The sequence below is a fragment of the Moschus berezovskii genome, chromosome 5 (genome assembly GCF_049115385.1).
Source record: "Moschus berezovskii isolate FMDL1 chromosome 5, NW_MosBer_1.0, whole genome shotgun sequence".
Classification (NCBI taxonomy): Eukaryota; Metazoa; Chordata; class Mammalia; order Artiodactyla; family Moschidae; genus Moschus; species Moschus berezovskii.
This window is the reverse complement of record NC_142464.1, coordinates 84,041,822-84,067,516: the sequence shown is the minus strand read 5'-3', so window position 1 is coordinate 84,067,516 and position 25,695 is coordinate 84,041,822.

Sequence of the window (25,695 nt, the reverse complement as noted above, 5' to 3'; positions counted from 1 at the left end):
AAGAAGAGCAGCTAGGCAATGTTGATAGCACAAGCAGACTGATTATAACTAATTATGAAGCTGACGCTTGTTCTTTTGAATGCCTTAACTAAGTGCTTCTCGTTTTCTAATTGAAGTGTGAAGGGGCCGTGTGCATTCGTTCTTAACACTAACTCTTTTTCACCTTATTATTCACAGCTTTTAACTTTTTTGCTCTTTAAGAGGCTTATTTCTGATTTTCATGTATTTGTTTTTTGTTTTTAAATAATTCCAAATCTCTAAAATAAAACTAGATGGTGTATTTTTAGGGTGGTGGTGGTAGTTTAGCGGTTTAGTCACTAAGTCATGTCCGACTCTTTGCGACCCCATGGACCTCACCAGGCTTCTCTGTCCATGGGATTTTCCAGGCAAGAATACTGGAGTGGATTGCCATTTCCTTGAGAGCTGAGAAAACTGATTCTAAATGTAATACAAATGGTAGACAAATATATATATATATAAATTTTTTTTAAGTCGCTCAGTGGTGTCCGATTCTTTGCGACCCTGTGGACTGTAGCCCCCCAGGCTCCTCGGTCCATGGGATTCTCCAGGCAAGAATGCTGGAGTGGGTTGCCATTTCCTTTTCCAGGGGATCTTACCGACCCAGGGATCAAACCCAGGTCTCCCACATTTCAGGCAGACACTTTAACCTCAGAGCCACCAAGGAAACCCTAGATATATATATTAAATTTCCCCAAATATCTTACATTTATTAAGGTAGACTCAAGAGAATTTAGTTGACAAAGGATATAATTGGAAGGCAGAGTAAGATTTAAAATTTATGCATTAGTGTTAATTGTTTTTGCATTTATTGCAATGACAGAAAGTACTTACAGATGCATCCTGGCATAATAACAATGCAAAATTGGTTGCAAACCACTCCACCACTGTTTTTTGTTGTTGTTGCTGTTGCTTCAAGGTGCATGGGGAGTAAAGACTGGACCATCTTATTTCCTTCAGTTTTGTCCAACTCTCAGAGACCCCATGGACTGCAGCCCATCAGGCTTCATCCATGGGATTTTCCAGGCAAGAATACTGGAGTGGGTGACATTGTCTTCTCTGTCAGTTCCCTAAAGACTACTTAAGAACATGGTCTTTGTTTTCAGAGTTGGAGTCTAGACTCAGCTCCATCCTCTGTAGCTATATCACCTTGAGGTCACCTTGGGAATCTTCTTTTTTTAACCTCAAACTCCAAAGAGCTTCAGTTTCCTAATCTGTAACATTTGAATACCAGGACTGCAAGGAAATCCAACCAGTCCATTCTAAAGGAGATCAATCCTGGGTGTTCATTGGAAGGACTTATGCTAAAGCTGAAACTCCAATACTTTGGCCACCTCATGCAACGAGTTGACTCACTGGAAAAGAGTCTGATACTAGGAAGGATTGGGGGTGGGAGGAGACGGGGATGACAGAGAATGAGATGGCTGGATGGCATCACCGACTTGATGGATATGAGTTTGAGTGAACTCTGGGAGTTGGTGATGGACAGGGAGGCCTGGCGTGCTGTGGTTCATGGGGTCGCAAAGAGTCGGACACAACTGAGTGACTGAACTGAACTGAATGATTAATAGTGAAAGTGAAAGTCACTCAGTTGTGTCTGCAACCCAATGGACTTAGTCCATGGAATTCTTCAGGCAAGAATACTGGAGTGGGTAGCCTTTCCCTTCTCCAGGAGATCTTCCCAACCCAGGGATTGAACCCAGGTCTCCCACATTGCAGGCGGATTCTTTATCAACTGAGCCACAATAAACTGTGGAAAATTCTGAAAGAGATGGGAATACCAGACCACCTGACCTGCCTCTTGAGAAACCTGTATGCAGGTCAGGAAGCAACAGTCAGAACTGTACATGAAACAAAAGACTGGTTCCAAATAGGAAAAGGAGTACATCAAGGTTGTATACTGTCACCTTGCTTATTTAACTTATATGCAGAGTACATCATGAGGAACACTGGGCTGGAAGAAGCACAAGCTGGAATCAAGATTGCTGGGAGAAATATCAATAACCTCAGATATGCAGATGACACCACCCTTATGGCAGAAAGTGAAGAGGAACTCAAAAGCCTCTTGATGAAAGTGAAAGTGGAGAGTAAAAAGGTTGGCTTGAAGCTCAACATTCAGAAAACAAAGATCATGGCATCTGGTCCCATCACTTCATGGGAAATAGATGGGGAAACAGTGGAAGCAGTGTCAGACTTTATTTTTTTGGGCTCCAAAATCACTGTAGATGCTGATTGCAGCCAGGAAATTAAAAGACGCTTACTCCTTGGAAGGAAAGCTATGACCAACCTAGATAGCATATTAAAAAGCAGAGACATTACTTTGCCAACAAAGGTCTGTCTAATCAAGGCTATGGTTTTTCCCATGGTCATGTATGGATGTGAGAGTTGGACTGTGAAGAAAGCTGATCGCTGAAGAATTGATGCTTTTGAACTGTGGTGCTGGAGAAGACTCTTGAGAGTCCCTTGGACTGCAAGGAGATCCAGCCAGTCCATTCTAGAGGAGATCAACTCTGGGTGTTCATTGGAAGGACTGATGCTAAAGCTGAAACTCCAATACTTTGGCCACCTCATGTGACGAGTTGACTCACTTGAAATGACTCTGATGCTGGGAGGGATTGGGGGTGGGAGGAGACGGAGATGACAGAGAATGAGATGGCTAGATGGCAACACCCATTCGATGGACATGAGTTTGAGTGAACTCCGGGAGTTGGTGATGGACAGGGAGACCTGTTGTGCTGTGATTCATGGGGTCGCAAAGAGTCGGACATGACTGAGCGACTGAACTGAACTAATGATTAATAAATTTGTGGCAAAGAGTTCTAAAACATGTGCATATAAATTTCACATTACAGATCAAACTGGAAGATATGGTTTCGTTTGTTTACTTATTTTGTTTCAGAAAATGGAGAAGGAAGAATAAGAGGATGGAGGAGGAGGTCCTGATTTTGAGTCCAAAGACTATGGCAAATGACCATTAGTACTATTATTTTCCTGTGTATATGCAGATATACTGTGCTTAGTCACTCAGTCATGTCTGACTCTTTGCAACCCCGCGGATGGCAGGCTCCTTTGTCCATGGGTGTTCTCCAGGTAAGAATACTGGAGTGGGTTGCATTGCTCTCCTCCAGGGGATCTTCCCAACCTAGGGATCAAACCCAGGACTCCCACATTATAGACAGATTCTTTACCAACTGAGCCACCAGGGAAGCCCCAAAATACTGGAGTGAGTCTCCTGCATTGCAGGCAGATACTTTACCAGCTAAGCTACCGGGGAAGACTCTATATGCAGATACAGCACCTTAAAACACTCACTCTTCTTAAGTATGATATACTATACTCAGAATGGAATTACAGGGATATCCAAGAATTAGTTGTTCATGGGGAAGCTCCTAAGTACCTCATGCCTAATCAAAATGACTTGACTATTCAGATCCTATCTCTCCACTGAGTTTTGTTTCTGTCCCTTCACAGTTGAAGGCCTTTAAATTTATCTTCCCAAGGCTTTCAGAATGAGGTGATTTGATTACTTGAGCTTAATGGAACTGAAACAACCAAGTAACTAAGAGGGTTAATTAATTTGCTTGGAATCCAAGTTTTAGTTTTGAATTGAATATAAGGGAAATAAGCATCAAAGATAAACTGCTTGATCAGCATATGACAATTTAACATTCAGAAAACAAAGATCATGGCATCTGGTCCCATCACTTCATAGGAAATAGATGGAAAAACAGTGGAAACAGTGTCAGACTTTATTTTTTGGGGCTCCAAAATCACTGCAGATGCTGATTGCAGCCATGAAATTAAAAGACGCTTGCTCCTTGGAAGGGAAGTTATGACCAACCTTGATAGTATATTAAAAAGCAGACACATTACTTTGCCAACCAAGGTCCGTCTAGTCAAGGCAATGGTTTTTCCCGTGGTCATGTATGGATGTGAGAGTTGGACTGTGAAGAAGGCTGATCGCCGAAGAATTGATGCTTTTGAACTGTGGTGTTGGAGAAGACTCTTGAGAGTCCCTTATACTGCAAGGAGATCCAACCAGTCCATTCTAAGGGAGATCAATCCTGGATGTTCATTGGAGGGACTGATGCTAAAGCTGAAACTGCAATACTTTGGCCACGTCATGCGACGAGTTGACTCACTGGAAAAGAGTCTGATGCTGGGAAAGGTTGGGGGCGGGAGGAGAAGGGGACGACAGAGAATGAGATGGCTGGATGGCATCACCGACTCTGTGAACATGAGTTTGAGTGTACTCCGGGAGTTGGTGATGGACAGGGAGGCCTGGTGTCCTGTGATTCATGGGGTCGCGGAGAGTCGGACACAACTGAGCGACTGAACTGAACTGAACTGAACTGACGATTTAGATTATAAACCTGTTATGATTGTGTTAGTTTGTTGCGATCTCTAAACCCAGTTGTATAGTAATAAGCCTTAATTGTATACCTGAATGCATAATCTGTAGTTAGTGATTGACTAGAAATATGTTGTCAGTTATGTACATTCTCATGTTTTATCACAGGAACTTTGACCATTAACTTGTTGAATCTATATTTTATAACTTATGGTTTTAAAATTCTTCCATTAGCCTCTGTGAGTCTTATCAAAATTTTCCAAACATTTCTATAAGAAGTAATCTCAGTTAGTTGGATATTTATGTCAAGTACAAATTGGTACTTGCCATGGGCACTTGCCATCTGCCTCTACAAGGATTAAATCATGTGCTGCTGACCTTCAACAGTCCCTGAAGAGAGTTCAGGGTGGAGGTTAGGAGTGAGGTACTCTGCTCTGAGAATAAGCAGAACTGGCAGAACAAGTCTTCAGATAGTTAGACACTTTCAGGAGCTGATTTTATGAGCCCAATCCTTGTATCTTCACATATCTAGAAAAGCACTCAAACCCTTCATGGTGACACCAACTTCTTGAAAGTAACAGAAAACTTTGGCAAAGATAGGTGCTTGATTGCATGAACTCCCCTTTCACCAAAGTCACATATATTGACTTTCCCCACCTACCTCTTTAGGGCAGTTTCTTAAAGCTATCTGAGGTGATACCTCCCAGGCTACAGTCTTCATTTTGTCCCAATAAAACTTAATTTGCATTCTCACATTGTGCAATTTTTGTAAGTCAACACTTAAAATAGACTTGCAATGGAAAATAAAAAAGCTAAGCAGAATTTATACAGTAAATATTCAAGAAGTCCATTAAATTATTTTAAGTTGTATACTTTATCCTAGTGTTCTACCTCCTCTGAGATATGGTGTGAAAACTGGAACAGTTCCTTGCTCACTGATCTATCTTGGGATTAATAAGAGTAGCACAATTAGACATTAAGTGAAACTTAATATACTGCAGAGTGAAGATACAAAATCACCTATGACATATTCTTGACAAAACATTTAGCTTGAATATAACCAGCTTGTTAGATCTAACCTCCAAATGACACTAAATACAAGAGAATAAGAACACTTTAAAAGACATGAGAAATCAATCAGACAAATTCAAAAGGTGGGACTCTCAATAGGAAAAATTAATTTCTTTCTTCATTAAGCTTAATCATAGAAAAAATGAGGTACTATTTCTATCAAAGGGGTTTCAGTGACATAATAGTCAAATGCAATGTATAGATTTTGTCAGATACTGGTTTGAACAAGTAACCTGACAAAGGTATTTTAAGAAAATCTGGAGGAATAAGAATATACACTGGGAGTTCAGTTCAGTCACTCAGTCATGTCCGACTCTTTGCAACACCATGAATCACAGCACGCCAGGCCTCCCTGTCCATCACCAACACCCGGAGTTCACTCAAACTCATGTCCATTGAGTCGGTGATGCCATCCAGCCATCTCACTCTCTGTCATCCCTTTCTCCTCCTGCCCCCAATCCCTCCCAGCATCAGAGTCTTTTCCAATGAGACAACTCTTTTCATGAGATGGCCAAAGTATTGGAGTTTCAGCTTTAGCATCAGTCCTTCCAATGAACTAATCTCCAGGACTAATCTCCTTTAAATGGAACACTGGGGGTTAGATGATACCAAAGATTATTATTTTCTTAAATGTCATTCTGATTAATCTATATAGGAGAATGTCTTTGATATTTAATATTCTTACTAAAGCATTTTGGAATAGATAACATAAGATTATTTTTAAATGTTAGAATAAGAAATATTTAACATTTACCACTAGCACTTCCCTGGAGGCGCTGGTAATAAAGAACCTACCTACCAATGCAGGCAAGAATACACAGAAGGACTGTACAAAAAAGATCTTCACAACCAAGATAATCACGATAACGTGATCACTGACCTAGAGCCAGACATCTTGAAATGTGAAGTCAAATGGGCCTTAAAAAGCACCACTATGAACAAAGTTAATGGAGGTGATACAATTCCAGTTGAGCTATTTCAAATCTTGAAAGATGATGCTGTGAAAGTGCTGCACTCAATATGCCAGCAAATTTGGAAAACTCAGCAGTGGCCACAGGACTGGAAAGGTCAGTCTTCATTCCAATCCCAAAGAAAGGCAATGCCAAAGAATGCTCAAACTACCGCACAATTGCACTCATCTCACACGCTAGTAAAGTCATGCTCGAAATTCTCCAAGCCAGACCTCAGCAATATGTGAACCGTGAACTTCCAGATGTTCAAGCAGGTTTTAGAAAAGGCAGAGGCACCAGAGATCAAATTGCCAACATCCGCTGGATCATGGAGAAAGCAAGAGAGTTCCAGAAGAGCATGTATTTCTGCTTCATTGACTTTGTCAAAGCCTTTGACTGTGTGGATCACAATAAACTGTGGAAAATTCTGAAAGAGATGGGAATACCAGACCACCTGACCTGCCTCTTGAGAAACCTGTATGCAGGTCAGGAAGCAACAATCAGAATTGTACATGGAACAAAAGACTGATTCCAAATAGGAAAAGGTGTACGTCAAGGTTGTATATTGTCACCTTGCTTATTTAACTTATATGCAGTGTACATCATGAGGAACACTGGGCTGGAAGAAGCACAAGCTGGAATTAAGATTTCTGGGAGAAATATCAATAACCTCAGATATGCAGATGACACCACCCTTATGGCAGAAAGTGAAGAGGAACTAAAAAGCCTCTTGGTGAAAGTGAAAGAGGAGAGTGAAAAGGTTGGTTTGAAGCTCAACATTCAGAAAACAAAGATCATGGCATCTGGTCCCATCACTTCATGGGAAATGGGGAAACGGTGGAAGCAGTGTCAGACTTTATATTTTTGGGCTCCAAAATCACTGTAGATGCTGATTGCAGCCATGAAATTAAAAGACGGTTACTCCTTGGAAGGAAAGTTATGACCAACCTAGATAGCATTTTAAAAAGCAGAGACATTACTTTGCCAACTAAGGTCTGTCTAGTCAAGGCTATGGTTTTTCCCGTGGTCATGTATGGATGTGAGAGTTGGACTGTGAAGAAAGCTGATCGCCGAAGAATTGATGGTTTGAACTGTGGTGCTGGAGAAGACTCTTGAGAGTCCCTTGGACTGCAAGGAGATTCAACCAGTCCATTCTAAAGGAGATCAATCCTGGGTGTTCATTGGAAGGACTGATGCTAAAGCTGAAACTCCAATACTTTGGCCACCTCATGCGACGAGTTGACTCACTGGAAAAGACTCTGATGCTGGAAGGATTGGGGGCAGGAGGAGAAGGGGACGACGGAGAATGAGATGGCTGGATGGTATCACTGACTCAATGGACATGAGTTTGAGTGAACTCCGGGATTTGGTGATGGACAAGTAGGCTTGGCGTGCTGTGATTCATGGGGTCGCAAAGAGTCGGACACGACTGAGCGACTGAACAGAACTGAACCAATGCAGGAGTCATAAATGTCAGAGATTCAAGCCCTGGGTTGGGAAGATCCCCTGGAGGAGGGTATGGCAACCCACTCCAGTATTCTTGCCTAGCGAATCTCATAGACAGAGAAACCAGCATTGATCTCCTTTAAGATGGCCCGGGTGGAACTAATTGCAGTCCAAGGGACTCTCAGGAGTCTTCTCCAACACCACAGTGCAAAAACTTCAATTATTCAGCTCTCAGCTTTCTTTATAGTCCAACTCTCACATCCATACATGACTACTGGAAAAACCATAGCCTTGACTAGACAGATCTTTGCTGGAAAAGTAATGTCTCTGTTTCTTAATATGCTGTTAAGTTGGTCATAACTTTCCTTCCAGCAGTCAGTCAGTCATTCAGTCAGTACAGTCGCTCAGTCATGTCCGACTCTCTGTAACCCCATGAATCACAGCATGCCAGACCTCCCTGTCCTCACAGTTCAAAAGCATCAATTCTTCGGCGATCAGCTTTCTTCACTGTCCAACTCAAATCCATACATGACCATTGGAAAAACCATAGCCTTGAATAGACGGACCTTGGTTGACAAAGTAATGTCCCTGCTCTTTAATATACTATCTAGGTTGGTCATAACTTTCCTTCCAAGGAGTAAGCGTCTTTTCATTTCATGGCTGCAATCAACGCCTGCAGTGATTTTGGTGCCAAAAAAATAAACTCAGCCACTGTTTCCAATGTTTCCCCATCTATTTGCCATGAAGTGATGGGACCACATGTCATGATCTTAGCTTTCTGAATGTTGATCTTTAAGCCAAGTTTTGCACTCTCCTCTTTCACTTTCATCAAGAGGTTCTTTAGTTCTTCTTCACTTTCTGCCATAAGAGTGGTGTCATGTGCATATCTAAGGTCACTGATATTTCTCCTGACAATCTTGATTCCAGCTTGTGCTTCCTCCAGCCCAGCATTTCTGATGATGTACTCTGCATATAAGTTAAATAAGCAGGGTGACTCTATACAGCCTTGACATACTCCTCTTCCTATTTGGAACCAGTCGGTTGTTCCATGTGCAGTCTAACTCCCTGACCTGCATACAAGTTTCTCAAGAGGCAGGTCAGGTGGTCTGGTATTCCCATCTCTTTCAGAATTTTCCACAGTTTATTGTGATCCACACAGTCAAAGGCTTTGGCATAGTCAATAAAGCAGAAATAGATGTTTTCCTGGAACTCTCTTGCTTTCTCCATGATCCAGCGGATGTTGGCAATTTGATCTCTGGTTCCTCTGCCTTTTCTAAAACCAGCTTAAACATCTGGAAGTTCACAGTTCACATATTGCTGAAGCCTGGCTTGGAGAATTTTGAGCATTTTTTTGCTAGCCTGTGAGATGAGTGCAACTGTGTGGTAGTTTGAGCATTCTTTGGCATTGCCTTTCTTTGGGACTGGAATGAAAACTGAACTTTTCCAGTCCTGTGGCCACTGCTGAGTTTTCCAATTTTGCTGGCATAGTGAGTGCAGCACTTTCACAGCATCATCTTTCAGAATTTGAAATAGCTCAACTGGAATTCCATCACCTCCACTAGCTTTGTTCGTAGTGATGTTTCTAAGGCCCATTTGACTTCACAGTCCAGGATGTCTGGCTCTAGGTGAACGTGAGTGATCCCACCTTTGTGACTATCTGGGTCGTGAAGATCTTTTTTGTACAGATGGTTTCCTCACTGGGTTTTCAGGATCTGGGGCTCTGGTTCGGAGCTTATATATATGCTTTGAATTTTACTGATATTTAGAAGTTACACATTCCAGAAGTGCAGAAAAACTCCTCATATTCAATCAGATTTATTGAAATTATTTTAAACTAGAAAATGTTGTAATGCTATTTCTTTAGACTCTAAGTACTTATATAAATGAAAGATTTTTTCATTATTCAGTATTGTTTCTCTGGAATACAGTTACAGCTCCATATCAGGTAAGGTGACATCATGAAGAAATTTTGTACTATGAAACTGGAATGATTTGAGGATTTGAGTAAATTATTTACAGTTTATTGCCTTTAGTTTTATTTTCTGTACAGTGAAGAAAATTCTGAGGGCTTTAAGTATATGAGAAAAATTGTCAAATGAAAACTAAATTTAAAATACTTTGACATTTAATCATCATGTTTTTCACACACTTTCTTAAATAACAATTTCCAAATACAAATTCACTTAAATTCCTTTTGTTATTATAAAATAACTATGTGGTAAAGTAGTAATTACACATTACCTTCCATAGCCAAAAAAGTGGCACTTTCATGGTTGTCAAGACCTAAGTAAGATCACCCTAAATGTTATTTAAAGTAATGCTTACAATTCCCAAATGCTATTTCATAGCACTTTCTTAAAATTATTTACTTATTAATTAGTTTCAGGAAATTCAGCTTGCTAAATAATAGTTAATTATGTGCAAATTCTGCTTTAATAATTTCAAGAAATAATTATGTTATTAAAGAGGTGTATTTCACTGCTTATATAGTAACTATTCACATACTTTTTAATTCCAAAACTAATGAGAAACTTTCAAGTATAGCGCTGAAACATCTGCTCACCCCATTTTAAGGTCAACTTTAGACATTGTTTTGGTAAAATAAGCCTGCTCAAATAAAGTAAGTAAATAACTGAGAAAGATGCATATCAAGGAAGTTTATTATAAATATAAAGGATATGTCATTGAAAACAATGGCAGAAACTTTATTTGGTGAATTCAAGACCCAAAAGAAACTAGACACTGAAACTTATTTCAAGAACCCAAATAGCTATCCATGTAATTTTTCTCTTTTTCTCTGAACTGGTATAGATTCTTTATCTCTTCATTCTCCACATGCTTACTTAGAATACTCACTGGTATATAGCAAGTGCAATATGTGTGTTTGCTAAAATAAAAATATATGTTCTGTAAAATGACATTTTTAAGTACATAAGGATTCACAGAATACAAGTTTCATTTTGAGAGATTAAAAGATAGTAACCTGACATATCTCTGAATCCAAATTTCCAAGGGGAAAAATTAGATTGGCCTAGAATGAGTTCTGGGTTCATACCTGGCTAAACGTACTGTGATTAGGAGGCAAAATCAAGAAATGTATACATAAACACACAAAGAAATGAGAAATGTATATACTCTGGGCTAGAAATTCAAGAGATGCTTACTATGGAATGTTGGTGACCGCCTGTCTATATCCTCCATTAGTACCCATGAGCCACGCAAAAGAGAACATATTTAATGAGAAGAAAAAGGAAAAACGCAGCAGGCTCTTCCTTCCTTCTTTCAAGGTGGCCTTTAGCTCACCTCCTCTCTCAAGAAAACCAAAATTACAACTAACTGCTATATGAGTGAGTGAAGTTACTTAGTCGTGTCTGACTCTTTGCAACCCCATGGACTGTAGCCCACCAGGCTCCTCCGTCCATGGGATTCTCCAGGCAAGAATACTGGAGTGGGTTCCCATTTCCTTCTCCAAACTGCTGTATAACTATGGATAAATAAGATTGGAACCTACCAAAAAAAAAAAAGAAGAGATATTCTACATCCAAAGACAAGCTTCCCTGGTGACTCAGTGGTAAAGAATCTGCCTTCCAATGAAGATGCAGGTTCAATCCCTTGGAGAACAAAATGATAACCCACTCCATTATTCTTGCCTAGGAAATCCCATGGACAAAAGATCCTGGTGGGCTATAGTCCAGGGAGTATTGCAAAAGAGTCAGACATAAATAATGATTAAACAACAACAATAACAACATCCAAAGACATGAAGAAGAAATCTAATGAGATGGTTGTTGTTGTTTTTTAGTTGCTAAATCACGTCTGACTTTTGTGACCCCATGGACTATAGCCTGTCATGTTCCTCTGTACATGGGATTTCCCAGGCAAGAATAATGGAGTGGGTTGCCATTTCCTTCTCCGGGGAATCTCCTGACCCAGGGATAGAACCTGTGTCTCCTGCATTGGCAGAGGGGTTCTTTACTAATGAATCACCAGGGAAACACTCAGTGAGATGATAGGAGCCCAAAATCAAATCTCAAGAGAGAACTGTGTTGGGTTTTTTTAATTACATCTTTTTGGTTTTTAGGAGAAATATCTGAGCATAATAAGATTTTACTCTTATCAAACTGTTTGGTTTGGCTGTTTTTCTTTCCCAATAAACAATCTGCCTCTTAAATCTCCTCTACATATTATCTGCACATAATTTTTTCCTGTAAGTTTTGTTTTCTCATATCAATGTGATTTATGGTGAACACTTTAGTTCCACCTGTTTATGATTTGTGACTGTATGTTATGTCTGGAGACAAGAGTGAGGCTAGATAGCAGCTAGCTGCCACCTCCGCTGGCATCACCTACCAGTGGTCCCCAACCTTTTGACACCTAGGACTAGTTTTGTGGAAGACAACTTTTCCACAGACCAAGGAGAGAAGTCGTTTAGGGATGTTTAAAGCACATTACATTTATTGTGTGCTCCATTTCTATTATTATATCAGTTCCACCTCAGATCATCAGGTATTAGATCCTGGAGGTTGGGGATCCATGACCTAAAGGAGATGGCAAGGCAGAAGAAAGGACTCGGGGATAGGACTTTATATTAATAAATTGCCTCTAGAGAATTATACACCTATTTATAATCCCATTGGCTATGGCTAAGGATACCTCTTTTCTTAATCCTTGGACTACTGTGGTTAGTTTCTGGCTTAAAATATGTCATTTCATAAGGAGGAAACTAGCAACTCATTTTATGTCTTGATCATTTCTCTAATGGAATATATCTTATAAGTTTACTCATTTGCCCATTTCCTTTTTTGTGTTTTTCCTAGATGATTTATTTCTTGTAATATTTGTCTTAGTTCTTACTACTTTTAATATGTACGTTTGAGCTGGAGTCACCATTGAGAAGCTGGCTTCAAACTGAGAGTTGAGACCACTGTATATCTTTTGTATTTCTAATCTGATTTACTGGTTTCTCTTACTGCATATTCTTTCATATCAGAGCCTGCAGAGATGAAGACATGAAAAGGTCCCTGCACTGTATGTTTAGATACTGAGCTGAGGCTGGTACAGAGTAACTTTGCCAATTAACACCTGGGACCGCAGCTCAGAGCTGACACAGAGCGCCATTGAATCTTTTGGACAGAAAGTTAAAAACAGATTAAACATTTCATTCTCAAAATTACACTGGGCTTCAAATAAATTGAAGGCACTATGAGGGGTATAAAGCTTTGTTTTCTTCAGGGATTCATAATCTAGTGTTTATTTCTGGATATCCATTAGATGAATGCTTAGGTTAAATTTTTTACTTAAAATGGAGTTCAAGTTACACCACTTGGTGTGGCACAGGGTTTCATCTGAAGTGGTGAGAACTTTCACTGTTTATCAGTTACCTGGAAGAGAAGCAGGGTTTTTAGAGGGAGTGTCTAGTCAGGCGGCATCCAGGTAAACTCACTCTTTGGATGTGTGCCACAAACGCATCAAGGGAGAGAGCAAACAGATGCGACAGAAGCTAGGTAAGAGAAACCTTAAAAGACAGGAGGCTGTGACAGCTCTTTGAGGCACCAACAAAATTCCTGTGTCCCAGTAAGAAATGGAACGTAACCTTTCAGCCTTGAGACAAGCTCTCTGTGGTGGTACAGTCATTACACTTGTATTTTTAAAGCTGGTCTATATTTTAATACTCTCTTTTCTGTCTTGCTTTCTTAATATTTATTAAAGCATGAATTTGTTTATTTATTTACCTTTATAGGCTACTTGTGCTGAGCTAAATCTGAGCTAAGAGTAGAATTGGGGTACAAACTTATAAGGTAAAATTATAAAATTATAGAGTGAAATTATACACCCTTAATCCATCCTATATACTGATATCAGTGTTGTAGTACAGGATATCAAAGTATAAGGACTCCAATGAGAGATAATTCACTCTGGGAAGTACTAGATTAATTAATGATAGGTCCCTTCTCCCCTAGAGTTTCATCTTCTATGTTTAAGGCACAAACTGCTGTCTTACTGTAAAAACCAAGACAAGTGTCCTAACACACATAGACATGTATAAAAACAGAACAAGGAAATTTGCGGTAATTGCTATAATCTGAATTACATTTTAGTGAAATACACTTACAACTTCTAATCAATTAATACCCAGTGGATTTGGTACATGTTTCATTCCATTTCTCTGCAAAAAATGATTAAGATGAATTTTATTTATTCTCTAATAATGATTAAACTAGGCTAAGTTATCCATTTATTATGAGTTTGATAATTTCAAGATCTATCCCTAAGGGGAATATTGGCCAGTCCAATTTAGTTCTTGAAATGCATACTTAAATTGCATAGATACACCCCTGATCCATCCTTTATACTGATTCCACAGATATATGCATAAATACAGGTGATAAATATGTAGGTGATAGAAATAAGACAGCAAAAATCTCAGTCGGAGTAGGTATAGCATATATATATATATATACATATATATATGATGACAAGCCAAGGGAAGTTGATGCAAAGAGCTAGGTCTTTTACAGATAATTGTTGGTTAAAGTCTGGGTTCTCTGAGGATCAGATACCAAACTGAGAATAGAGATGCAAAAATTTTAATTGGGCAGCTGTGAAAAATATGGGAAATCAAAGAGATAAATCAGACTACATTGCATGTCTGACCCTGAGGGAAGAAGAAAGGGAGAAAAAAGCTGGTAGAAAAAGGGTATACTGCCATGCAGCCTAAGGAACGTTTGGTAAAGGCTTCAGAAGCCTTCAAGCCAAGGTCAGCTTTTAAGAATCATATGTCTCCCAGGAAGGCCTTACCTTAGTGACCTGCCAACACTCAGTCTGTGCTTTCAGTGCTAACATAGCTGTGATTTCAGAACACAATAGCTGGGGCCCTTGGTTATGATCTTCCCTATAGTTGGAGATCTGTAAGGTACTTTTTAAGGCCATCACAATAAAAAGGCAAAGTGGACAAATTATCCAAGAGTTCATTAGGTATTTATCAAATGTTTGTGATGAGGATTACATGTGAATTCATATGTTTAATGCATACAATAATTACTTAAGTAAAGAGTTAATATATCACAATTTATAAATGAAGAATTAGAAAATGGACAGGTGCAACAATTGGCCCAAGGCCACAGGCTAGTTGGTGGAATATAAGCAGGAGTCAACTCCCCAAACCATCCCTGTAACTTCTGGAGTCAAGTTGCTGAAAGACAATAAGGAAAACAAATGAATGAACAGGAATTTTTAGGGAAATATAAACATATAAAATTTGTAAAACATATATAAAACATATAAAATATAAATATTTTAGGGAAAAATAAACTACACAAAAGAAATTCATGTCCATTCTTACAATTGCTAAATCTGTTAGATAGCATAGGTTCTTGGGCAAGAAAGGCAAGACTGAATGAAAGAACACTTCTAATTTTGTTTTTTGGTACCAGAATGGAGATTTGCTACTGATTCTTTGGAACTCTCTAGTATATTTTTGTTAATAAAGAGTGGTACTCACTAGTATCCAAGTTAAATTGTAGTTAAATGAAAACCATACATGTTGAGTAGACTACAAAATTTTGATGACATTCCTGAAATGTGCAAAATATTGAAACATTTCTTGATGATGAGACCAATGGTTTTCTGTGCTTATCTCCTATTTTCAATGTTATTACCTCACACACACACACACAATCTCTAAGAAAATTTAAAAGTTTAATAGCTGAAAGGAGTACTAGAGTATTAGTTTACCCAAAGTAAAACATGTTTCAGGTAGACTTTCCATTGAAAGGGTGATAATAACACAAAAAATATGCCCCAAACACATTTTAAGAGATAGAGATATTTTTCTAATTTATAGACTGATAATTGAACAGATTATAATAAAAAATAGGACATTTTCATGTTATTTTTCTTAAAGTATTACCTATATAAGACAATCTTTTAACTTTCACAACCTCTGTTTTGGTCTACTTGATGCATTTAAAACATCAAAAATGAATGATGATCTAATTTTTTCACGATTCAGGTTTGTCAAATTCACCAATCCTTTAACTAGATGTTGAATGGCTGAGATATGAATAATTGTAGACAGATGAAAACACATTACCTGTAACCTTTAAAATGTAGAGTTATTCAAACAAAGAAAAAATAAATATGCAAGCAATCAAAATGAATTAACAGTCAGAGTTGCAATGGCTAATTCTTAGAAAACCTAAGAGTAGGGTGAAGCTGTGATTCACCCAGGGTACAGTGATTAAAGTGTACCAGCTTGCACAAGTTTAAGCTCTGACTCATACCTTCAGGTGCTTGTATAATGCTTTTAAATGTTCTATCCCTCAGTTTAATCAACTGTGAAACTTAAGTAGTAATACTTCATAAAATTTATAAGATGATTAACTTAGCATTTAAAATGGTGCACAGCACATAGAGACAATCAATGAATATCACTAAAAATAATTACAATGTAATTTAACAAAAAAGGAGACAATTAATATTCAATACTAAATAATAGTGAAAACGAGAGACTAGTCAATGAATAATGACTTTTAAAAGGCTAAAATGATAATATTTTGTGGAGTATTTCTTAGCAAGATTATATTTTTTGAAGAGAGTTAGCAATAGTAAAGTAATTGATAACAAGAAAGTAGGTCTCTCAATCTCCTAACTTGAATATTTAATGGGTCTTTCTATACATTTTGGTGTACTTTTCATACCAAGATATTTCCCACCCCCACTGGCTCTCAAAAAGCATATTTAAAAAAAAAAAAAGGAAAGGGAAAACCTATACTCATTGTTGAAAAAATTGTATGCATGAGTGTGTGCTAAGTCACTTCAGTCATGTCTGACTCTTTGCAACTCCGTGTACTATAGTCTGCCAGGCTCCTTTGTCCATGGGTTTCTCTAGGCAATAATACTGGAGTGAGTTGCTATTTCCTCCCCCAGGGGATCTTCCTGATCCAGGGATGGAACCCACAACTCCAGTGGCTCCTGCATTGCAGGCAGATTATATTGCCAAGCCCCTGGGGAAGCCTTTACAAAAAAGTATCATTAATCATTTATTCATGGAATATTCACTTCTGGGCTTAAGAAGCCAAGTTATCCATCAATGTAATGAGTAAAGGCAAATGCTAATTATTATTGAATAGATGGCTGTTTTTAAGATCTTGTCAATGGACTCCAGGAAAAAGATAACTAGGTATACATCTGTAATCAAACAAAGTTGAGTTTATTACTTGCTTAAATGAGGAGACCATAAACTATGGGGAACCATAGATCATCTCAGTTTCAGGGCATCACAAAAATTGCTACAAATTGGCATTATGACAAGTAATTATGATAGGCTATTTGAGTATGAGCTCTTTACTCTCAATGTTAGGCAACAGGTGAAATTTCATGTCTTAAACTGTATCTTCTATAAGACAGGGGCAATGTGAAAAAGCTAAGTTTACAATTCGTAAAGAAGCGGTAGTCACTCCTTCTATCCGGATAGGGATAGTTTGGTACTTGAGCACTTTATATGATGACCTTGCTTTTTTTTGCACTTAGATAAAACTACAGAGTGATCTTGTTTTTCAATTAATTTCATCATTTTTTTATTAAGACAGTGTCTTTTTAAAATTTTTCTTGCTCTATGAGTTTGTTCAGGTACAAAAGGAGAACACTACAGCCCATCTGTGGGTGCCAGGCCAACTTCTAACAAAACCATGGCGCTGATATTGTATCACAACATTTTCCTGATGTTAAGAGGAGGCCTTCTTTCTTTCTCAAACCAAACAGAAAAATCACAACAACATATATCTAAGTGATCCATCTGTATTAATTACCTATTGCTCTGGAACAGGAACCCTGGAGTTTAGCATCTTAAAACAACAAAAAATTTTTTTAAATCTCCAATTTTGTGGGTTTGGAATTTAAAATGTGATAGTAGGTGGTTAGGGCTCAGGGTCTTTTATGATGTTACAGTCAAGATGTGGGTTGAGGCCAAAGTAATGGGAAGGTTTGACTGGGGTTAGAGGGTCTGCTTCCAAAATGACTCAAATACATGGCCTTTTGACAGACTGTCTCAGTTTCTTATCACATGGGCTTGTCCACGAGATTGCTTGGATATCCTAAAAACACTGGTAGTTTACTTCTTAAAATACATGACTGAAGCTGCCACATATTTTATGACCTACCTTCAGAGGTCACACTCACAATTTCTATAATGTCTTAATGGTTATTGCTATGGACTGTATGGTGGTAGTGATTTAGTTGCTAAGTTGCGTCCAACTGAATATGTCTCTCAAAAATTTGTATGTTGAAGTTCTAATCCCAATATGATAGTATTTGAATGTAGAACCTTTGGGAGGTAATTAGGTTTAGATGAAGTCTTTTTTTTTTTTTTTAATTATTTCATGATATTTTTCAATGTTTTCCTTTTTTTTTTTTTAGGTAATTAATTTATTTTTTATTGGAGGCAAATTATTTTACAATATTATATTGGTTGGCTTTGCCATACATTGATATGAATTCGCCCCGGGTTTACCTAAGTTCCCCCTCCTGAACCCCCCTCCCACCTCCCTTCTCCCTTTATCCTCCCTCTGGGTCATCCCCGCATGCCAGCCCCGAGCATCCTATAACATGCATTGACCCTGAACTAGTGATTCGTTTCACATATGACAACATACGTGTTTCAATGCCATTCTCCCAAATCATCCCACCCTCACCCTCTCCCATAGAGTCCCAAAGACTGTTCTATACATCTGTGTCTCTTTTGCTGTCTCATATACAGGGTTATCATTTGCATCTTTCTAAATTCCATATATATGTGTTAGTATACTGTATTGGTGTTTTTCTTTCTGGCTTACTTCACTCTGTATAATAGGCTCCAGTTTCATCCACCTCATTGGAACTGATTCAAATGTATTCTTTTTAATGGCTGAATAATACTCCATTGTGTATATGTACCAAAGCTTTCTTATCCATTCATCTGTAGATGGACATCTAGGTTGCTTCCATGTCCTGGCTATTATAAACAATGCTGCAATGAACATTGGAGTACACGTGTCTCTTTCAATTCTGGTTTCCTCGGTGTGTATGCCCAGGAGTGCGATTGCTGGATCATATGGCAGTTCTATTTCCAGTTTTTTGAGGAATCTCCACACTGTTCTCCATAGTGGCTGTACTAGTTTGCATTCCCACCAACAGTGTAAGAGGGTTCCTTTCTCTCCACATCCTCTCCAGCATTTATTGCATGTAGACTTTTGGATAGCAGCCATTCTGACTGGTGTGAAATGGTATCTCATTGTGGTTTTGATTTGCATCTCTCTGATTATGAGGGATGTTGAGCATTTTTTCATGTGTTTGTTAGCCATCTTTATGTCTTCTTTGGAGAAATGTCTGTTTAGTTCTTTGGCCCATTTTTTGATTGGGTCATTTATTTTTCTGGAATTGAGCTGCAGTATAAGTAAGGTGAAAAGACAGCCTTCAGAATGGGAGAAAATAATAGCAAATGAAGCAACTGATAAAGGATTAATCTCCAAATTATAGATGAAGTCTTGAGAGGTCTCCCTTGGTGGCTCAGTCAGTAAAGAATCTGCCTGAGATGCAGGAGACCCAGATTTGGTTCCTGGGTCAAGAAGATCCCCTGAAGAAGGAAATGGCAATCCACTCCAGTGTTCTTGCCTGGAGAATTCCATGGACAGAGGAGACTGGCAGACTCTAGTCCATGGGGTTGCAAAGAGTCAGACACGACTTAGCAACTAAGCCACCACCACAAAAGTCATGAGATTAGTGTTCTTAAAAGTAAAGAAAAAGACTAGAACTCTCCTTCTCTGACATGTGAGAATCCAGCAAGAAGTTGGCCATCTGCAAAGCAGGAAAATAGCTCTCTCTAGAGCTCTGTCAGCACTTTGATCTTGAACAATCCAGCCTCCAAAACTATGAGAAAATAAATGCTTGTGGTCTAAGCTACTCAGTCTACGCTATTTTAACATCCTTAACTAAGACAGCCATCTATATCAGGCCAATTCATTGTGAGGTGGAACTACATAAGCATATGAATACTGAGGGGCAAAGGGACATGATTGGCTATTTCAGTGCGGTTACTACACACATTCCAAAGTAAATACTAGAAGAAATTTGCACTGTATGATTTCTGGCATAGAGCAATACATAGATGCTTCCCCTTAATAAAATGACTAAATAGAAATCACAAACCACTTGGTTTGATGCCTTGGCACCAAGCACAGTAGAGAAACACTTGAACAAGCAATACCAAAAAGATATATCTACAGTAATGTTGTAAGTCACATTAAAGATTCAGAATGTACAGAATGATGATATTTTCTATGTCCTAAAATGAAAACTAGGACAGACAATAAAGGAGGTTATGCAGGGATATTGCCTTTACTACTGAATTTATTATGCCAATAATAGGCAAAGCAAAGCAACTTACTTCATATGAGAAATCGAAAGCTACCAAAGTACTTATGCAACTAACTTAAAGAAATACAAAGTTTTCAGATGATGTTAACCATTCTGTCACCAGTGCCAGAGACATGTGAATAGTATGAATATTCAGCATCAAATTCAGGCAAAGGCATACTGGGCAACTTCCTACTACCTCCACAAAACTGAAATTGTTGTGCAAATGGTGCAATTTAGCTTCCCAGAAGCAAAGAAATATTTTAAAAGAGAATATAGTTGAACAGAGAGCTTATCTGAAATGACAATAAAAAATCTAATTCTTTAATTAAATGGGGAAGGTACTTTCCTAGTAAACATATTAACTCAGACCAATATTGTTCAAACTTGAATAATAGAAAAACCCTATTCAAATGAGGAAAATAATTTTCATGAATTCCTGAGAGCTGATTTAGATTATTTTTAATATAATTCTATTTAAATATGTAAAGCCACAAAATTCGGTATCAATCCATAGCTAATATAAAGAGATAAAAATAAGCATGCATTTTTATAATCAGCATGAGAATGCACTTAAAATAACCTTTAAATTAAGAGATGATGTTCATAAGTGGAATTTCTTATGAAATAAATATTATATGGTATGCCATAGCATTTTTTAAAATTCAGCACATCTGTAGAACTATGTGCCTCAGGATAACTCATATCTATCACTTATCTAAACTTAGGCTATTGGAGAGAACTATTATAGTCATGGCATCATATGACCTTGAGTTGATATGGATATTAAGTCATAAAATATTGAGTCTGTCTCATTTTGACAAGAGATTTGGTGTTATTATTACAGTAAAGATAACTGTAAACAAAATACAAAAAAGATACTATAGTAGCATGATTTTAATTGACTGCAAAAGGCTGATGCAGACAATCCAACACACACACACACACACACACACAAATCCTAGTACGTAATGTATATGTTTTCATGTGCACATTTAAATTAGCATGAAATTAAATATAAAATTGGGAAAATAAATAAACTTTTATAATTCCTAACTATGTATTTTGGAGAAAAAGGGGAAAAAATGGATGAAAAACATTTTGTGCTGTTTGAATGGAAATGAAGGTAGGAGTAGTTGAAAGATTTAAAATCTAGTTGAGGCACCAGCTACTATTAGGAAATTGTAATGGTGAGAGTTAGAAAGAAATATATGCTAAGAAAAGTACTGCACACAAAAACAGTGCTATGAATTTCTATGGCACCTGTGCCAGATAAATATAAGTATTTATAAGATTTTGGACTAAGGACTATGATGCTTGGTCCTTGAAGGAAAATCTATGACATACCTAGACAGAGTATTAAAGAGCAGAGACATCACTTTGCCAACAAAGTTCCATATAATCAAAGCTTGTTTTACCAGTAGTCATATATGGATGTGAGAGTTGGACCATAAAGAAGGCTGATGCCAAAGAATCGATGTTTTTGAGTTGTGGTGCTGGAGATGACACTCGAAAGTCCCTTGGACAGGAAGGAGATCAACCCAGTCAATCCTAAAGTTAATCAATGCTGAATATTTATTGGAAGGATTGATGCTGAAGCTGAAGCTACAATATTTTGGCCACCTGATATAAAGAGCCAACTCGCTGGAAAGGACCCTGATGCTGGGAAAGATTGAAGGCAGGAAGAGAAGGGAGTGATAGAGTATAAGATGGTTGGATGATATCACCAATTCAATAGACATGAGTTTGAGTAAACTCCAAGACAGTGGAGGACAGGGAAGCCTGGTGTGCTGCAGTCCCTGGGATTGCAAAGAGTTGGACAGGACTTAATGACTGAACAAAAACAACATAGTTCCAGGACTAGAGCCTAGTTTCTATGTGTTTCTTTGATGGGAATTGAACTAGTTGGGGAAAGAATTCTGCAAAATTCATATACATTGTTATCCATTAAAAACTTATATTGAGAGTTAAGTGTATAATTAGTAAATGGGGATTGTTTAAAAACTTATTAGTTTTATTGTTCAAAGAAAACCAATTCCATTTAACACTGCTAGATACGGTAGATACAGAACAACACTATTATATCTGCTTTTTGAGAAGCTGTTAAATTCTGGCATTCTAGAATGTATTATGGTGCTTTGTTTCCATTTTAAACAAAAATATTTTACAATCGCTACACTTTCTTTTTATCTGAAGTGTCCTGCTAACAAACACTTCCTCACTATTCCACATAAGAATCTGGTTATAAAAACTGAGGAGAATTCACAGACTAGAACACCTGTCAGAATTATACTAAACCAGCATCCTGCTCACTTACAGTGGGCAAGAACAGGAAAATCAAGAGCAAGTCTTTCCCTCTAACTTTATGGCAATTTCATTTGTACAGTACTGTAAAAGAATGTGAAAACTGTTTAAATATATCATGAAATATGCTATTTACTTATAAGTTTTCTGATGCTGAAAATCTAATTTGCATCCAGCCAAATGGCTTTGACTATCTAAAGAGAAGAATTTAAAAGAGAAGAAAAGCCAAGTAGATGCAATTATTTTCATTGGCAAGCAGACACTGAAATCTGAAATATAAGCTAATATGATTGTTCTCATATTTAAATTTAAATCTCCCCATTGCTGAATAACATGGGAGTTGTGATTTAGGCAATCTTTTAGCCCTACCTGTTAGGATGAATTCTTGCAAAATGTATATTTTTAAGAGTGCACAAAGCAAATCATTCTATGTGTCAGATAAATAAACTTTTGTACCAAATAAACATTTATAATCAATTTTCAAGGCTCACTTTTAAGATATTGAAAAAAAATTAAACTGTATAAATGTATGGATGTCTGAAGACAAGATATTATACTTTAGCAAACATATTAATTGCTGGAGAAGACTCTTGAGAGTCCCTTGGACAGCAAGGAGATCAACCAGTCAGTCCTAAAGGAAAGCAACCCTCAATATTCATTGGAAGGACTGATGCTGAAGCTGAAGCTCCAATACTTTGGCCACATGATGTGAAAAGCTGACTTACTGGAAAATACCCTGATGTCGGGAAAGACTGAGGATAGGAGGAGAAGGGGCTGACAGAAGATGAGATGGTTGGATGGTATCACCAACACAATAGACACATGAGTTTGAGCAAATTCTAAGATATAGTGAAGGACAGGGAAGCCTGGAGTGTTGCAGTCCATGGGGTCGCAGAGTCAGACATTACTTTGAATGAGAAGCATATTATAAAAGCTAATGATATTTTTAAGTGGATAATATACACACTCATTTGTGCAATTCCTTACTTCTATGTCCATTTCATTTAAAAGATTAATAGTTTTCTATATTCACATAATGTGCACTTAATACAGATTTAAAACTAAATTCAAGTATTCAGTTCACTATTATTCACATTACCAGTACTGGGTCATAAAATCATTTTATACCCATATTAACCAAATCAAATTTCATTGTAAATCAAGGAATCAGTTTTAAAAAGACACACTGAAGTCTCTGAAACTCTCTTCAATTATTATTAAATTAATAATAAATATAATAATCATTCTTTGTCTTCTATGGTTCCTTAGATCATACCTAATTCTAAATTTTCTGATACTTTAGCAAGTATACATCTTTTCAAGAGCACTTAATGTGTCAATAGGGAGAGACTCATGATCAGAAATCTGAATTAAATATTATACACATTTTCCCATGAATTATACTATTGGTGTTTACTGAATTAAGATAATTATTGATGATTATGTTTGAAACTAATAAGTACAATTGCATCTCATTAATACAAAATTACCTGGAAAAAGTTTAAAGAAATAAAATCATATAATTTTAAGCAACAAATTTTTTTGAATGTTAATTATGTTCATAAAATGTACATGTAGAAGCTTCTATATTCTCTTAATATAAACAAAATGAATTCCAAGTAACACTTTATAAGAATAAAAGATTATTAGACCACATGCCAGTACCAAGAGCCATTATCTTTGGAAAGGACTATAACATTCCTGGATCTTATTTTCCTCACATGTAAACTACAATGGCTTCTATAATTTTTGTGCTTCTAAGATTATATATGATTTAAGTGACCTTCAGAGAAGTACTGAGAAGGCTCATTTTCTTGGAAAAAGTCAAAAGTAATATTGCTATAGTGAAAATATTCCAGAATACTATAACATTATTGATAATAATGTTTGCTGAGACTGTGCCATGTACTTTCCATATATTAATTTGATTAATTTGCACATCACTATGAAGTAGGTGCTATTATTACTTCTAGTATACAGATGAGAAATTTGAGATCTACGGAGTTTAGGAAATATGCCTGAACTCACACAATTAATAAAGGGAGGAACAATTTCACTTCAGAGCCATTTTATATAACTTCATTATATAAAAAAAAGACATGCCTCTAATTTATTTCTAATTATTTGTAGACAGTGATGGGAGATATAATGACCAAAAGCTATCTTTAATCTTCAAATAGCACATGAATTGAGTTATGCAAATACTAAAATTGTGAAAAGAGATCTGTACTAGAAGGTAGATGATCTTTCTATGCTGGTTCCATTACTTGCTGTTTTAGTCACTAAGCTGTGTGTCCAACTCTTTTGCAACCCCATCGACTATCCTGCCAGACTCTTCTGTATGGGATTTTCCAGGCAGGAATACTGAAGTGGGCTGTCATATCCTCCTCCAGGGGATCTTCCAGGCCCAGGAATCAAACCATACCTCCTCATCAGTTCTTAGTATGTCCTAACTTTCAGATCTTTACACTTTGTCACTTCCCTAAAAACATGCTTTAACACCCACAATTTCTACTTAATTCCTATTACTGTACACTATAGAAACATTGACCTACTTGTAATCTTTCTTTCACACCACCCTCTTCATCCCCCATGCTACATTAGCACAGAAAAGTTTGTACTGGACAGTCTAACAGTCACCATAGAAACAAAGTCACTGATTACATAGATAAATTGAGCAGATCAGATTGCTTTAAAAGATAATGGTTGCTTTCTATCACAATGATAAAGTATACATTTTACTATTTCTTTACCCACAGTGTAGTCAAGTAATACAGCCTATGACTTTGCTACAGATTCTCTATATTGGTTCATGGAAAATGACCTTTTAATAGGGTATACAAGCCTCTTGTATACAAGAGGCTTCCCAAGGCTCAGTGGCAGAGAATCTGCCTGTAATACAGGAGGTGTGGGTTAGATATCTGGGTTGGAAAGATCTCCTAGAAGAAGAAATGGCAACCCATTCCAGTATTCTTGCTGGAAGAATCTCATGGACAGAGCAGCCTAGTGGGCTACAGTCCATGGGGTCGCAAAAGAGTTGGATACAACTGAGCAACTGAGTACAGCACAGTGTTTGTATACAAATCTGCAGGAAGTTGAAAGCATTCATGTAGCCCAAAGCCAAAATGTCAGCCAGATTTTATATATGGAATCAATTGAAGAAAT